The sequence below is a fragment of the Acanthopagrus latus genome, chromosome 6 (genome assembly GCF_904848185.1).
Source record: "Acanthopagrus latus isolate v.2019 chromosome 6, fAcaLat1.1, whole genome shotgun sequence".
NCBI lineage: Eukaryota > Metazoa > Chordata > Actinopteri > Spariformes > Sparidae > Acanthopagrus > Acanthopagrus latus.
The window spans coordinates 21720745-21737543 of NC_051044.1; the positions used below are offsets into that span (position 1 = coordinate 21720745).

Sequence of the window (16799 nt, forward strand, 5' to 3'; positions counted from 1 at the left end):
TGATAAGAGCAGATGGGAAGATCTACAGTGTTATTTGCATTCAGTATGGTTGCCTGTTTCTGTTAATGCGAGACAACAATCAGCACATCTTGCAGAAAGAAATCTCCCGCACACTCTCTCTCTCTCTCTCTCCTTCTCTCAGCTCATTTCACTTCTTATATGGCATCTTGGCTTTACAGGAAATAAGCTTTTAGGGTTGCCAAAGCAATTTAGCCATGATACTGAAAGTGAGTGTTACATGAGGAATAAATATTTACTGTGCTCTTTGTTTTGTTCCTCCTCCCGAGCTATGCGTGCTTTATATATTTTCATGTGTATTTTCCAACCTTCCAAGGCAACCGTTGGTTTTCATGTATTCTCTGCTCGGTTCTCGAGTAGCAGTCTACAGAAAGACTGTCTGATGTCGTGTTGTCCATCACAGTGACGATCGAGTCTGCAGTCATTTCGGTCACAAGCTGCATCATCACTGCTGTGTTGTATTTACATGCAGTACAACCAAAATGTGTAACAAATAATGACATCAAGATGCAACATGGGAAATGTAGGATGTAGTGTTTTTGCCCCAACAGACAGACTGTGAAGTGGGGCTCCACGATCAACAAGGCAAATTGAACTATAAAGCAATAAATCTGTCTGTCTGTTATTCATATATCTCGAGAACTGTTCATCCAGTTAACATGCTTGACAGGTCTGTTGTTGAGGTCCCAAATAAGCGCTGCGTCAGGTTTGGTGCAACTTGGACACATATGTTGTAAACAAAAAAGAAGTTAGCATGGTGGGACAACTTGCCGTAGTATCATTGCAGTGAGAACACCTGTCAAAATCCTGCTCCAGGCTACTAGAAGGCTAAGTATCACCAGGGAAACTGCTAACTGTAGCCGCGTTAGCTAGTAAGTTGTGCTGTACAGCTAGCCGCCATATCAGCTCACTCTGTCTGGACGCTTATTTGCTATCACACTATCACCTTATAAGGTACAAAGTGGCTAGGTGCTAGCTGGTTAGCATGCTTACTTTAATATATATCTTTGCAAAAGAAGTCTTTGACATAGCGCCAGAAATTCACATTCCATTGGTATTTTTAGTCCATTCTTTAATGATTTCAACAAAGTCCTTCAAAATTGCACCTATTAAATGTATCTGTAAAAAATGGATTTGCTGGTGATGCGTTTCTAGCGATGCGATCAGCGTATCTTCAACCTCTGCCACAAGACTTCATCGTGTTTTTCACTCATTAAGGCATACTCGACGTTTAATGGCATGGATTAGACAATTCAAGTGAGTTTCAAGCATTTGCTCGCAGATTTTCATACCCCAGTGGAAATGAGTGGAGGCCAATGGCTGCTTCAAACAGCACCACAAAAAAAAAAAAACAGAGCAGTGTGCAGAATGATCTGCTAGGAGGTTAAGTGCAGAGAATGTGCAGTATGTGGGATAAACAAGAGGACACAGACAACTACTATACTGAATGACTGTCAGCCTAAATACACTGAAGCCTTTCACTTGTGGTTTGCCTTCTCTCTCTCTCGCTCTGTGTGAGTGTGTGTCTCTTTCTGTGTCTCTCTATCTATTTCTCTCTCTCTCTTTCTGTGAGTGTGTGTGCGTGTCTCTCTCTCTCTCTCTCTCTGGAGTTGGTCGCTCGGGTGCAGCAGTATCTCAGTATCTATCCCGCCTCGCCTGACAGACAGACAGCGGCAGCCCTCCTCTCCATCTACCTGCCTACATATCTGTCTGCCTGCCGGTCTGTCTGCCTGCATGTGTGTGTGTAGCCTCTCAACGCCGAGGTGAATGTAAAGCTCGGTGGTGCTGATGGTGATGGTGATGGAGGAGACCGCCGTGGACCGGGGCTCTTGCTTTTCTCCCCGCCGGAGACACACAAACTCACCGGACGAATAAAGGCGGCAGACGCCGGTGTGACGGTGCTCAGTGCTTCACTCTGCTCCTTCTTCTCTGCCGACACGCACAGATGCTCTGCTCGGGAAGTTACCGACCAAAACACGGATAAATCCTCCGAGGTCTCCAACATTTTGCAAGAGGCGCTCTCAGTCGAAGGTAAAAAAAAAAAAAAAAAAGAGGCTCCAAAGACCCGAAAACTGTTGCTGTGTTTGTGTGTGTGTGTGTGTGTGTGTGTGTGTGTGTGTGTGTGTGTGTGTGTGTGTGTGCGTGCGCGCGTGTTTTGCATACAGAGTGAAATGTGTTAGACAGTAGTGAACATTTCGTCCGAAGTGGGTGGGAAGGTGACTCATACCGATCCAAGCGCTGTTTTGGACTCAGTATTTACACTGCGCCTCTGCGGCTTTTAAGAAGACAAACAGGGCTATGGGCTCAGGCTAATTCTTGGCTTTTTTTTTTCTCCTCGTCTTACATGCACTCAAACAGTGTTAGTCTAAAGCAAACAACAGTGGGCGATCTGAGCGTGTGATGTTGTGGTGTGTGTGTGTGTGTGTGTTTGTGTGTGTGTGTGTGTGTGTGTGTGTAATATTGCAGTTCCCCTTCCACGGCAATATGAATTTCTGACAGGTAAAGGAATGCCTGTCAGAGGGGTTTGGGGGATGGTACCATACTGGCCTGTTGACATTGTGACTTGTCTAATTGGGTTCATGACATGTCAGTCAAAGGCGACAGGATGTGTGTGTGTTGCTGACAGAGGGAGCAGTCAAATGTGATTGTGAAAAATGGGCACCTACAGAGGTGTCAGAGGAGTTGACTATATGTAGTTTATTGTCGCTTATATGGTCTCACTAGACGTAGTATACACTATATATGACTCATTCTACGTTGCATTGCATTAAGTGCATTCTAGCAAGATTTCAGAGCTTGCCATCTGCCATTGTCAGGTGGCCCTGAAGGAAACTGGAGAGACTTGTTTACGCCCGTCGCTCTTCAACATCGAGAGCCGTCGTTTTTATGGGTTAAAACACTCCAGCTAGGACAGCCTTTGGAGTCATGAATCAAGTGAGTCCGTCTTTCACTCTTAAGGGCCAGATCTGTCATGAGTCTTTATGGAGGAGGACAGACAATATATCTAGGGTGAGATTCGTTTTCTGCGAATATAAAACAAATATAAAATTGGAGGCATCTTTCGAGCGATGAAATACAAATGAGAAATGGCTGCCCGTGTCGGCCACCGGAGCATCCTCACATTTAGCCCTGCTTCCGGAGATGATGATGATTTAGCTCCCAGTCCAGTCCCATATTTACAAGGTCAGTTACTCCACAAACTCTAATGAATCACCCATGCGGCTCTGTCCACTCAGCAGTCACGGTCCCACAGCGTGACTGAGCAGGGCCTGCTCACAGCGCTGTGGATAGAGAAGCAGATATAATGACAAAAAACTGTGATAGTGTGAACAGTAATTGGGATCCTGCTCTCTCTGTTTGCCACCTTGGTTGTGCACTTTGTAGTTTTGGGTAAGAAATTGTAATCAGGAGAGCAACATCGACAGTGACTGATGTTTTTATGCCTAAACAAACTAAATAGACGAAGTCCCTTTGTTTCCAGCACTGAATAAAATGCATAAGCAAACTGACCTTAAAGGACAAGTCAATTTCATACTATTTTACTTTGTTTATGGCGGACCCTGCCACCTGCCTGGCTTCACTCAGCCGTGGATAGTAATCAATACAAATCAATAGTGGGTTTTTTTTGTTTTTCCCATCAGTTTAATCAAATTCACTCCAGGTTGGCTCGACTATATAGATGACATGAGCTGACTATATAGATGACATGAGACCAGCTGTAATCGCCTGACGTACAACAACACACTCGGATCCTTTAGTAGGTTGCGGTTCATTCCATCAAATTAACAATGGATTTAGCTCTAGCTACCCTTTTAGCACAGCTTTTTGAGTGACCTGAAAAAGCAGCCCTTACTGCTGCCTTACTGGCCTCAATTTGCTTCAGCTGCAAAAAAAACAAACAAAAAAAACCAAAAAAAACACACTGAAAAAATCTAGCAGGCTATGCTAACTCACAGCCATTTATGTCCATCTCGCCTCTCGTCTCTCGCTCTCTTGTCCACTTTCACACACTCTACCTCTCCAGCCCTCCTGCTAGTATGCACTCTCTCAAACTGTGTCTCATCGCATCTCGTCACTCTCAGCAGCACTCTGCCCTCTCTTGCTTGTCTCCGTCACACATGCACACACACGCGCGCATGCACGCACACATGCACACACGCTCAAAAAGAAGCACACCAGCCATGTTGGATATTGTTTTCAAAAACTGGTGATCTCTGCACTTATTTCTCACATGTCATATTTTGTTTCTGTCTATTTTCTCAGTTCATTTGCTGACGTTGACCTCCTCTTGAGTTGTCATATGGCTACTGTACATGATGACCTCTTTGACCTCATCTGTGAGGAATGCTTCCCTGTCATGTGATGCACTGGACAGAAAGAAGTAGCACCACAATACAGATTTTAAACCCCAGCGGTATTCCAAGGGCAGGTCGTTTCTATTTTCTCTATTTGCGCAGTGGCTTCATTTTAGAGGGTATATTGCAGAGGGCCATTTATAATGTATAGAGAAGTCCTGTATTAAATATCTGCAGAGTCAGAGGTGTGTATTCCACCACTCAGTCAGTGGGGGCTACATTACACCATATTGCATCAATGAAAGAATGAAGGCTATATGGGAAATGGGAAGAAAATCTCTTCTTTCTTCTTGTTCCTGCAGAGAGTTCACCAGGGTGTTATGACTTTTTGCAGTGTGTGGGCTCTGTCGTAATTACTATTTAAGCAGATGTTTTAATGTCGCTGCAGTAAATATGAGTTATAATGTTGATGTCTAAAGACAAAAAGTTCTTGGTGCTGAAGTTCAAGGATAAAAACGTTCAAAGGAAGTCTGTGATCGTGTATCAACTGACGCTAGAGCTGCAGAAACAGATAAAGTAGCAGAAGTCTATATTTAAACGGCCTCGCTAGAGAGATAAGATGTCGTCATTCCCCCCAGTTGGAGACTGCGTCTGCAGAAGAAACCGAATCTTTCATATCTCTGGGTCTTTTTTCAACTTGTTCTCAATACAGCTTTTTAGAAATAGATCACAGCTTTGCACCTTTTTACAACGTTGTTACAGGTTGATTTCGATTAGGAGCCAGCACCGGTTTGGATGTGAGAGCAAAAATAGACACCTCATTCCGTATTGGTAAACAGGGATAGCCAGCTATGTAAAAACTGAGTACTGCACACGTTGAAATCGTCAAACAATCCACCTTTTTTTGCCTCGGCCTTGCAGTTCCATTTAGCATTGGAAAGCAAGCAAACCTTCCTCACTGAGAGCGATTTGAGATGCCAGAAAATCAACAAGAATATTCCTGGTAAACTTGATTATGCTCAGCAAAAAGCTCAATGTCCCGATCGGTAATTTGTTTAGGAATCTGCGATGATTGCCACAGAGGATAATAGACCTGAATGAAAGCAGTGTTTTCATTCAAATTCAGCTGTGGCACAATTCACAACCATCTGCTGATTACGGCGTGTCACAGTCACAAAAAACGGTGTGTCATTTTGCAAAAATGTTCATGTCATTGTCACCGGTTCTTTTACTTCGTTTTGCTTACCTTCCCCTCACTCGCTCTTACCTGTCCATCATTCACGTTTAAGCTCCCTTAAGCACTGGACTAGATAATTCCGTTTTAACAGAAAACATTTGGAAAGAGGCCATGTCCCTCCTCCTGCTCCCAACCTCCCACTTCTCCCCCTCGAAATCCAAGCAGTGCAGTGTGGATGTAGCTGACATGAAGAAAAGACACTTTTGACATCAATTAAAGCCTCTTCTGCGACTATCCCGCTGTAATTAAACCTTACGTCTCACTTCCCCGGAGGCAGCGGGCTCGGGAAGGGGTGCCAAACCCTCTTTTCACCTGGCCTGCAGCTAATGGCCATGCTAGCCATGCTGCGCTGGGATACTAGGGTTGGCACGGGTTCAGGCTGGCAAGGAGGGAGCTTTACCACCAAGGCTGTTGTAATTCTGCACGCAACATAGCATGCTGCTGTGGTTGGTGCGATACGAGGAAACAGCCATTAGCACTGCAAAAATGATCTCTGTGTGCACGTACAAGTCAAGGATTTAGAAAGGAATTACAGCCCACTTGATGAACAGAAAGTCTCTTAGTGGATTATTAGTTATGTGAACATTCAATGGCACTTTTCTTTCTAGATCGATTACTCCTACGGTGTGTGTGTGTGTGTGTGTGTGTGTGTGTGTGTGTGTGTGTAGCAAATGAAATGCGATAAGCTAAGGCAACTAATGCACTTTGAATTAGAGAAAGATTGTTACAGTATTGACATTTGGCTGTTGGTTGAGACACACAGGCTGCTCCCTTGGATGAGGCTGATTTTTTTGAATCTCATTCTCGAACATGCCAATCTTTAATCCTGAAGGCACTCATGCTAATCAGAACACGAAAATGTCAGTCGATGCGATATCGCGGGAGGATCCCGGTCAGACATGGGGAGAGGTACAATACGTACAAAGTTTGCATACTGATGTGCTAAGTGTTTATCTGCTGCCTGTTTGAGATGCATGTCATGGATCCAAATAAGCATCTACTAAGGAGATTCTTCACGCTGTGGCGCTCCACATGTTCTATTCTGCAATGCTTGAAGTCTGTGGAACCTCAAGGATGATTATGCAGTCTTCTAGAGATCTGCTAATGACCATACAAATGTATGCACAACACCCACCTAAGGTCAGCAAAGGTTTACCTGGGAGAAATTCGAGCGATTCTCAGGTTTCAATTTCGATGTCAGCTACAGCAGGAAGCATGCTTTGTGCGTTCTGATTTTGCGTTTGACGGATTCGGCTACAGCCTGGATTCCTGAGGGGATTTTCTAGTGGTCAGTCCGTCACTGAACCAGCCGACACATGCTGACGTTCCTTCTTGGTGCTGTAATAACTTGAGGGAAACAAATATCAAGACTCGGCAAACAGAGCCACGTGTATGTCGGGTGGTCACACTGGCTGTCAGATAGCTTAAAGCGATCAGCAGAGCAAATATCCAGAAGAGTGCAACATGTTTAGGGCGATCCGGTTTCTCTGTGCAACATCAGTTATTTATCAGGAGATCTTTTCTCTTTCAGCTGCTCCGGCTCAGAGAGGATCTGTTTTCTTTGGGGTGATTAACTGACTGTAACCTAACAGAGTGCGAGAGCAAACAGCCGTGACCGAAGGAAGCTGATACTGTGAAATGCTGTTATGATGGATCCGTATTAGAATTTATGTTTGCGTGTCTGCACACAGACTGTGTCTTTATATATAAATATATCTGTGTGTGTGTGTGACAGTGAGTCCCACTTTGTGTGTCTGTTGACACCTATATCTGATGTTTTAATTTGTACTGTCTCATCAGCGAAAATATTTCAGAAACAGTGCCACTTTTTATTCAGTTAATGAGCTTTGGGTGCATGTTTTAATGGTTACCAGATTTTGTTTTTTAAAAAAACAACCAAAAAAAACAGATTCATCAGGTGCTCCTGTAGCCAAATAATTACAACTCATACCACAATACAAAATTGTCATGGGCTTTTGTTGCATGTCATGTTTCCGGAGTTGGAGACAAATACATGATTATTGTAGATTTGTTTGAAATGAACACTGTGTGCTCCAAATGTGACAACTGAGACTTTACGCTTTGAATTTTTTTGGAGAGTTAAAAGAGGTCATTAACAATGAAAAGGCATAAGTTGCACTGGAACAAAATCATTCTCTCTTGGTGCCAAATCAATTCAGCGAAAGTTGAGTTGAAACAATCTTTGACAATGTGATGTTTGCAGAACTGGCAGTATTAAAAAGAGATGTTCTACTTTTGTACCGTCCATGATGTGGGCGTTCTTGTACTCTGCGTGCATTCTTTACTTTTCTTTTCAACACTTCTTCTCCTCATTTTTTCTCAAATTCTTTTTCGACATATTTCCTTTTTCTTCTTCACCCTAATCCTGCCTCCCCCCACCTCCCACCAGCAGCCACCTACCACCCCACCCTGCCGCTGCATCTTCCTCCTCCACTGAGGCCGCCTCATAACAAGGCTGTTCCACACTCAGGCTCGCATTAAGATGCAAACCCCTCTCTCTCCTGCTCTTTCTCAGTGGCCTTAATCCTTTCCTCCTCTCTGCTATGAATGATAGCCTCAGCAACTAGCCCCCTGTCTCTGGCAGGCAGAGGCCTGTCTCTAAACATAATGGAGAGAAAATGGCCACAGTCAAAAGCTGTGTCTCGGTTAGGAGAGGTCAATCCGTCAGCTGCTCGATCATACCGGTGGGAGCGTTGACCTGGGAGACCGACAAAGAGGATGTGTCCCTGTCAGGATCACAGCAGAGAATGTAAAGAGTTTTTTTGTTCTGTTTTGTTTTTACTTTTATGGGTAACTACCAGTAATTCATATTATGATATAAATGTGTGAGGCCAGAGTTTCTATGTGACCATTAGGTACCATTGTGGATTGCAGATATCCCGAAATCCTAAAGATTTCTTTGGAAAGAGTGAATCTCAATTTGTTTAGTCATACGTGTCATATTTATGGTTTTGGATGAGAGCCAAAGTGAAAAAAAAAAAATAAAGGTCTCACAAGGGGTTATTCGTCGGATTCTTCGGAAGTGCTGTATTGTTGGCAACTGGATGTGTTTCAGTCTCTTGGAGACGTTTCACCTCTCATCCAAGAGGCCTCTTCAGAACTGAAGCAGCGTCCAGTTGCCTGTGATACAACACGTGACCCTCAGTTTACACATGAGTGTCCCTGGCCAAAAAGAATAGTCCAGCACAAAACCTCGTGTGTTGGTTTCAGCCTGCAGTTCTCCCAGTCTTTATGCCGAAACAAACAATAAAACGTATGATGGTTTATTGTAATGTTGAAGAATTTTTTCCTCATGTAGAATGTGAATACCTACATTTACAATAATGCTCTGTAAATACTACAAGACTCATTCATACTCCCCTTTAAAGTACCACCCCGCGCACTCTTTCCCCCAATAACGTTTGCTTCCACTGCCCCTCGCCGCTCCCGCCAGTTTCTTAATAGTGTGAGAGAATTGCTCTTCATTAGTAGTGAGGCCACTTCCCAGCTGGACGGAGCCTCATTGACATGCAAGGCCCCCCACTGGAGTGAAAAAATGAAATTAAAGGACACAAGAAGGCGCGGAGAGGAGAGCCACCTCTGTGTTCAATTTACTCGTTAAATCTGCTCACAATGCCTCAGTAATCATCTCTCCCTCTCTCTTTCACACACATGCACACATTGTGCTGAGATGAATAGATTCGCTTGGATACAGTTTGCGAGCACTCCATAATAATGTCATCTGTGCAGTTCAGGTGGAGTCTCGCTGATAAATTACACATTCTCAGTGTTTTGGGTTGTCTTGGGTGTACTTTCTTTACAGTACATTACTGTATATTTATAATGTAAAGTTGTTTCACAAGTGCTCAAAAATGTTTGGTCAAATTTAACAAAAGGCTTTCTCCTGTGTTCTTTAGACAATTAGTAAAATCCACCACGGTGTATCTGTATGATTATAATTTAACTCAAGCACAGTAACAATTGCATTCGCTATTTTAAACATTTTGATAATGCGTCAGTCCAACTTTGAAACACACATAATCCTTGTTTCCACTGCATGGAACAGCTCACTCTTGGCACCAGGTACTTTTCTCGATTTCGTTTTCCTCTGCAGACTGTAGCCCCTCGTCGTGGGCGTGATTCTTTGAGGACCTTCATAGCGATGCCTTGTGAAACAGCCGTGACATAATCTTCAACTCGTCAAAAAAAAAACGCAAGCACAGGTAACGTTGGAGGATATGGCAAAGGGTGATGTTGCTGAGTCTCAGTATGTGGCTGTCGCAGATTTCAGAAAAAGCTGAACACAGCGAGACGTGACACGGAGATCGCTTTAATGAAGAGAGAGACGGTATGGAAACGCCTACGTCAGAGCGCGGACGAGATAGCGACTTTGGTTGCTGCATGTTGCGTAAGTGACAGTCCTATCTGGCCAATCAGTGGTCGGCACCGTTTTCACTTTACCTTTAAAGTGTTAGCTCAGCTCACTTGGAACCATGACCAAGATGATGCCAAAAAAAAAAAAAAAAAGTTAGTTTAGGTAATGGAGTACCAGAAGAAAACAACCCATGGTTCTGTGCCACGCCAAGGAAATGAGGCAGCACACACACACACAGGCCCTTGCCTTCACATACACTAGGCAAACAAACTCCGCGCTCAAATTAATCGAGGCTCGACCTCAACGTCCCCCAGTGATCAGTAAAAGGCTTTTAAACACTTTTATGGCTCTCTTATTGCCCTCAGTTGCCCTCAGAAATAACCACTCTCCCTCTGTTCATCGCTCTCTGTCACATTGTGCGGGTATGTGATGTATCAGTGTGTGTGTGTGCGCACGTGTATGTGTGTGTATCACTAGAAACACTGATGCACATTAAAACATATAATGCAATAACTGTGTAGTTAATAGTGTAAGTGCACATCTGTTGCAGCTACAAGCATATTCTACTAAAATTAGACTGAATGGCTAAGAAGCAGAACGAATGTCAGCACTCAGAGGAGATCTAAGAAGCTGAAACTTAATTAAATACTGGTCCAATATAAGGCTCTTAAGCAATAGCAGAACTTTAGCAGCTGCTTTATCATGTCTAAGTGCTTTGATTTGTTACAAGGTAATAGAGGGGACCTTTTTATTTCTCACATTTCCTCTGGTCATCCAAGGAACCTAAAGATGATTTCATCACTTTCTGACAACCAGAGGAAGATGATGCACCTGTTCATCGGTGTTCAAAACAGCTGAGGACGAACTGTGTAGGGCTGCACAACAGATCGCAAAAGTAATCAAAATCGCAATATGACTAAGTGCAATATCCAAATTGCAAGAACTGCAATTATTTTATAAAGGTAAAATGTGTTACGGAACAGCAGTGCTGCAAAGATTGACTGGCCTACGATGTTTGTTCTCCAGATTTAATGAGAATTGTTTTTTAATGATCACAATGTCTTTTAGAATAATCGCAACATCACTTTTTGACCACATCTAGGGTACTAACACTGTGTACAGCTCTCAGCATCAGCATGGAGAAAAACAGGACTGTATTTATAACAAAATGTCAAGGATTATTGCTTTACAGCAAAATAAAGTGCATGCTGCGGTGAGCCATGATGCATAATTGCATTGTTACGGCGGGCTGATTCTCTGTCACTAATTGTATATTAGCTAATAAAGTACATTCACCAGAAATAACACAGTGTGGCACAAATGAATGGCACTGGAATAACTGGAGGAACCAAGCTGTACAATGATACATGGAGTTTGTTTTCCTCTCTAATTGCCTGATATGATGCAGAGTTTGGTTGCGCTCTGCTGTTTTTGCTACAGTGTGTTGAGCTGCGTGCACGTCGTTACGCTGTATGTTGGTGATTTCTATGATTGCTGTACAGTTTAAGCTTTGTATTTGGACCAAAAGGGACGATAGCCCAAATCTTAAGTCTTACAGCTGTTGTACTATTCTTTTATTATTTCAATGCTAATTTTGCTTTTCTTTGAGTCTATTTTGATTTTTGAATCCATCTCTGCGTTAGCGAAGCACTTTGATGCGACCCGTGTTTGAAATATAAATAAACCTGCCATGGCTGTGGATGGGAACTGTTTTGGAGTAATTGCTGGAGTCCTCTGCAGCGCAGACCTGTAGGTGACTCATAAAGGATATCACCGAGTGAGAGGAAGAACAGGGAAAGAAGAAGGTGGAGTCGCTGGAGATGAGTAGACAGACAGTGAGACTGCCAAGTTCAGATGCCACCTCCAGACAAACAAATGAGCAATGATGAGAGTTAAAGCTCAGGAGACACAACATATACCTAATGTGCAGCATTAATAAATCTATATGTTAGGGCCATGCTTTTGATCCGGAACTACAAAATGATTGTTTCCCCGAGCAGCTGATGTCAGGATGTCATCCTCTCCTGTATTGTTCTCTGTCAGTGTCAATCAAGTCTTTGTTTGGTTTTCCTCTCATTATAATGACTTCCCTGCACTCACCCACAGAAGTAGCGCTTCCATGGGAGTAAAATGATGATGCTCCTTTTGTGTTCTGTGTTGCATCTGCCTGACAGTTCATAAAACAAGGGTGCATCATAATCCCCAAATATGTGGCCATTACATTTGATTCGTGTGCACTTATGGTCTATAAATGCAATGCAATGGCAAAATGGTTTCCCAGTTGTAGAATGGGGGCCTCCTATAGCTTGCCTCAATGAACTGACCGAATAATCACATAACGGTGGTGGGTGGAAACAAGCATTTATTTATATTTTCATTTGCAGATTTATTTCAGATTCATTTCAAATGTGCAATAGATTTTACATGGGAACCTGGCTATAGTCTATAGTCTTAACTTTCAAATGATTAACTGATATTTAATAATTCTTTCCCGAAAACCTTGTCACTAATTACAAATATAGACAGACAAGAATACATGTGTTATAAGTAAATATCAACCGTGTCAGAAACAGTGTTTCTCTATTGTTTATTTGTGAAAATATCAAATTTATCCTGAAATGCACTCTAGTTTGCTTATCTCTGACCAGCCTTCAACATACAATCCATAGTCAGTTTTAAGTGACACAGTAAGACTTTCTTATTAAGTGTTGTGGAGTGGCTGTGAATATCTTCATACATCAAGTGACACTGTTTGAGAAAGTACATCACTTCCTTTATAAGGTGTCGCACTTCTTCTCATAGCACCTTCCCGGTAACGCTCGACACCCATCCAACCGTCCATTAAAAGCTCAGCTCTCAGTTTGTAACAGTAGCCTTGCATCATCAAGTATTTATCCAGTCACAGGCGATTAACAAGGTTATCTATGCCAGTCAAATCATAAGCAGGTCTTGATTGAATGGCCTGAAGTGCCCTTGGCTTATTTTAGGGGGGTGCAGCAAATTATATCATCCTCTGTTTTTTTTTTTTTTTTTTTTTTTTTTTCCCAGCGTCACGGTAGCTTTGCACTGCGGTGCTAATTCATGCTAACCTTCGTCAGTCGCTCTCGCCAGGCTGAGTCATCGACAACTTGTCAGTGCATTTGAGAAGTTGTGAAGGGAGGAATAAACCCTCTTAGCGCGAGAGCACTTATCATATTACACCAGCTCTCCACGGCACCAGTGACAGATGTTAGCAACGAGGATGAAATATGTCAATACAGCGTTGTTAGACTTCAGTAAACCATTTATTTGATACCAACTGTTTTAGTATTTATACATCACTTTCCATTTTTGTTGTGATAATAGCATAAAATATAAAGATTGCTGCTGGTTAAATGTACCAGCTCAAATGTGGGTTGTTCCGTGGGGACCGCAGAAGTAAAGTATGCACACTGTAACTGGAGTTTTAATTTAGCAACGTATTAAACTCAGTGAAAACAAAGCCTTAAGCAGAGTGGAGAAAAGATCACATACTCATGAATACGCTGCATAAAAGACATGAATTGCAGAAAGTGATGTGAATGAGACGATGGTATTTTATGTATCTGGAATCAGTAAGTGGACCTTGACCCGAGTTGTTGTTAAGGCTCACAACAGTGACAGTGTAAGCGGCCAGACACACAACTGGAGGATGAATGCTGTCACTGAGACCTTCCAGTGAATTCTAATAAATGGCTAACCGGTGAAGTGAAGCCGGAGTTGGAGCTGCAGCGTGTGCTGGGTTAAAGCCTGGCCTGCTGCACCCTGCACTGTGGCAGGAGAGGAAATGATTCATGTGGCAGCTTCCTCCACAGTAATGAGCACTTGACCACAAAGATTTAGAAAGTCGCGCCCTTTCCCAGGTAGTCTCCTCTCATTTTCTCTGTGGCATTTGCTTCCAGGACAGCTCTGTTGGAGTTCTTATTGACAACTGGCGGTGACCCGAAATGCATTACGTACTAAATTACCTCTACAAAGAGTGAGTCAATTAAGCAAACTTAATGCAGTACTGTTATGATAAAACTGTAACTAACCACTTATACATTAATCACGAAAATGTCATTATCAAAATGAATCCATGTTATATGAAGTTTTTTTTTCAGCTCTTTATCAAGTTTGTGAAACTTAAAAACCCATTTATTTGAATTTGGTGTGTTGGAGCAAAACAGGATTGAAAAACTACATGCCAGCATAACTCTGTTTGCCTGAAAATATGTTGGTTCTGACTAATACTTGAAAAGTAATCTGTCACATCTGTAGATTCCTATTTGAAAGAAATATGATATCTGCTGAAAAATATATTTTCGATGGACAGATTTAGCAACTGCATCTGCAAAATTTTTATTTGACTTTATTTTTAAGCTAAACGCGCGGTGAACTCTGCTCACTGGCACGGCTGATGAAGGATGCAGGAGTTTCTAGTAACATCAAACCTGAACAGTTCCTTTGCGATCCAAATATTTCCAATAACTCCAGCGCACTGTAAAGTCCAAAACTCAAAATGTTGTAGATGTAATCAATTCCCAAATTCACATAGCCGACGAATAATTCTGTTCCACCGAAGACTGCTGCCGCTGATTACTGCTATTTGGTTCGATTTAGGCAACAAAAGTACTTCTGCTTGTTTTTCTGCTCTTAATGACATTGCAGAAAAATGCGACTTATCTGCTGCAATGATGGTCCTGGATGTATAATTTACATGTCAGGCATCCGAGTGACACACTCCAAGTGAATATTGCCAGACCTTAGCCCTCCAAATGTTAGCCACACTAGACAAGCAATTATTAAAAAAAAAAAAAAATTAAATTAAGAATTATACAATGCTGTATACATACCAAGTGCTTGCCTCTGTTGGCTAGTCCTGTAATAAATATTGCAAATGACTTTAGACCGCTTCAGTTTTAGTTAGCTCTACCTAATTATGTCACAACTGAGCACCTCCATGTGATTGACATTGATTTTTGCCTTTGCGTTTGAGGAACAGGCCATTAAATGTGCTGCCACACAGTCGCCTGCGCACTACTTATCTATATGTGCTGGGTACCGAGCATATCATCAACCTTTTAGTTGCCGCCTGATCCAAGTTTTTTTGTTCTGTGTTGGCAATAACAATGAACGACGGCGGCTGTAATTCTCAACGGGGCTCCACTGATCGCACTGATAAAGAGGCCCGTTTAAATCTGAGGAATCGCTCTGATAAAAATGTATTCACTCTCTCCGCGTATGACTGCGAGACATCTCATATTATACGAGTGAGCGTCCGTATTAAGTGCCCATGACCTGATTTTATTCTGCGCTCGGTGTATGTGCGGGCTTTACAGGCGCACCAGCTGCTTCAATGTGGCCTGTGTAAGTTAATGCCATAACAGGGCAGATTACAATGAAATCATGTTTGAACATGAGCGTTTGTTTATGGAGTGAAATAAAAACAGACAAATGGCTTTCGGGACATTGTAATCTTTATAAATGGTCACGTGCTCACGCTGAATCACTCTGCGCTTCACCCATCACCACCGCCCAGCTGAATATAAGTCGGCATACATTTAAAAATGGAGCAGGAATAATGCGATGTAAGATGTCGCACTTTAACGTATCACTGCATGGCTGGTCGTCTCCGTCTGTGCAGCCAGCAGCCATGCCTCGCGTCTCATCACTGGCGCCTAGCAATGTTCGCCAACTGTGACAGGCTAACAATAAAAGAGTGAGCGTTCGGTCGGTCGGGGGGGGTTGCTGCTAAATCACAAGCATGGTGAATCAATTGATTTCAGCAGAGGAGCAACACTGAATCCAATGCAGCACTTAGTGTGAATAACAGGTTGAATTGACTGAGTCCCTTGCCTTGGGGGGGTCTTGTGTGCGTGTGTGTACATTGATTTGTGTTCTTGTGTCAGTTTTATGTTTCACTGGTGTGTGTTTTGTATGTCTTTCTTCTCAACAAGGCCAGGAGTCTCCCGCTAGCAGCACCGTCAGGCAGCATTTTGACACAGGGGTGCTTTGAGCTAAATGCTAATGAATACTTGAAATTGAAGTTATTGCGATTGCAGGCTCCAACTTAACTGTTTACACGGATTCTAAATAAAGTTATCTGATAAACATGTGTCTTTACGTGCCCCAAGCATCAGAATACAACTTTTTTGACATGCGCAGAGTGGTTCTGCTCACTGTGAAGCTTCTAATCTGGCAGAAATATTACAGAAAAAAGTTGTTGTTGTTGAGAGTAGTCACAGTATTCATTCTTTGCGCCGTCTGTCAACACGCTTTTCATGTTCGTGTTTATAGAGTTAACGGTAGCTGATGTTGTGATGTGTGCAACTGCTGTCAATACTGAACTCACTAGTAACGCTGCTGTCCTCTTTAGTAAGATCAGGAGCCTCAGGCGAGTTATCCACAAACCTCACACCGCAGCAAACCATGCTCGGCAAATGGTGGATTCAACTTTGTTCTTCTTTTCAAAGAAACAAATTGTTGTTTCAAGCCTTTCAAGCATCAAGGCGATGTAATAATTGCTAACTACTTTAAACCTCCAGCCACAAGAGTTAAGTTGTATCGGCCACAGACAGTTTTGTTTAGCATGTCTTTATGTGTCCTGGATGCAATGCCACCTATGATGGTACCCCCACCTGGGCAGAACATGCACAGAAAGAATTTATTTGTTCCAACCAGAGAGAAATGATTAGACCAAGCACTTGAATGGTTAATATTTCCCAAGTCAGTGGACTACCAAACGTTTACACCACCCCTGATTGAAGATTAATTGAGATCATGCCGGATCGGAGCAGTTTCTTCCAATTGAGGTGTTTACTTGAGGCATTTTTATTCTGATTGGGCGTTTATTTAGATTACTGGTAGAATATTA

The 16799-nt window shown here is 42.6% G+C and overlaps 1 protein-coding gene across 1 annotated transcript in view; it reads left to right on the forward strand.

Annotated features, from left to right (window-relative positions):
* The first annotated feature begins 1686 nt into the window (after positions 1 to 1686).
* Positions 1687 to 16799, forward strand: part of dlgap4b (discs, large (Drosophila) homolog-associated protein 4b) — a 105698-nt gene continuing 90585 nt past the window's right edge. Inside the window, exon 1 of the mRNA XM_037101713.1 lies at positions 1687 to 2049. The gene's annotated coding sequence lies outside the window, so the exon portion shown is untranslated. The remainder of the gene's footprint in view (positions 2050 to 16799) is intronic.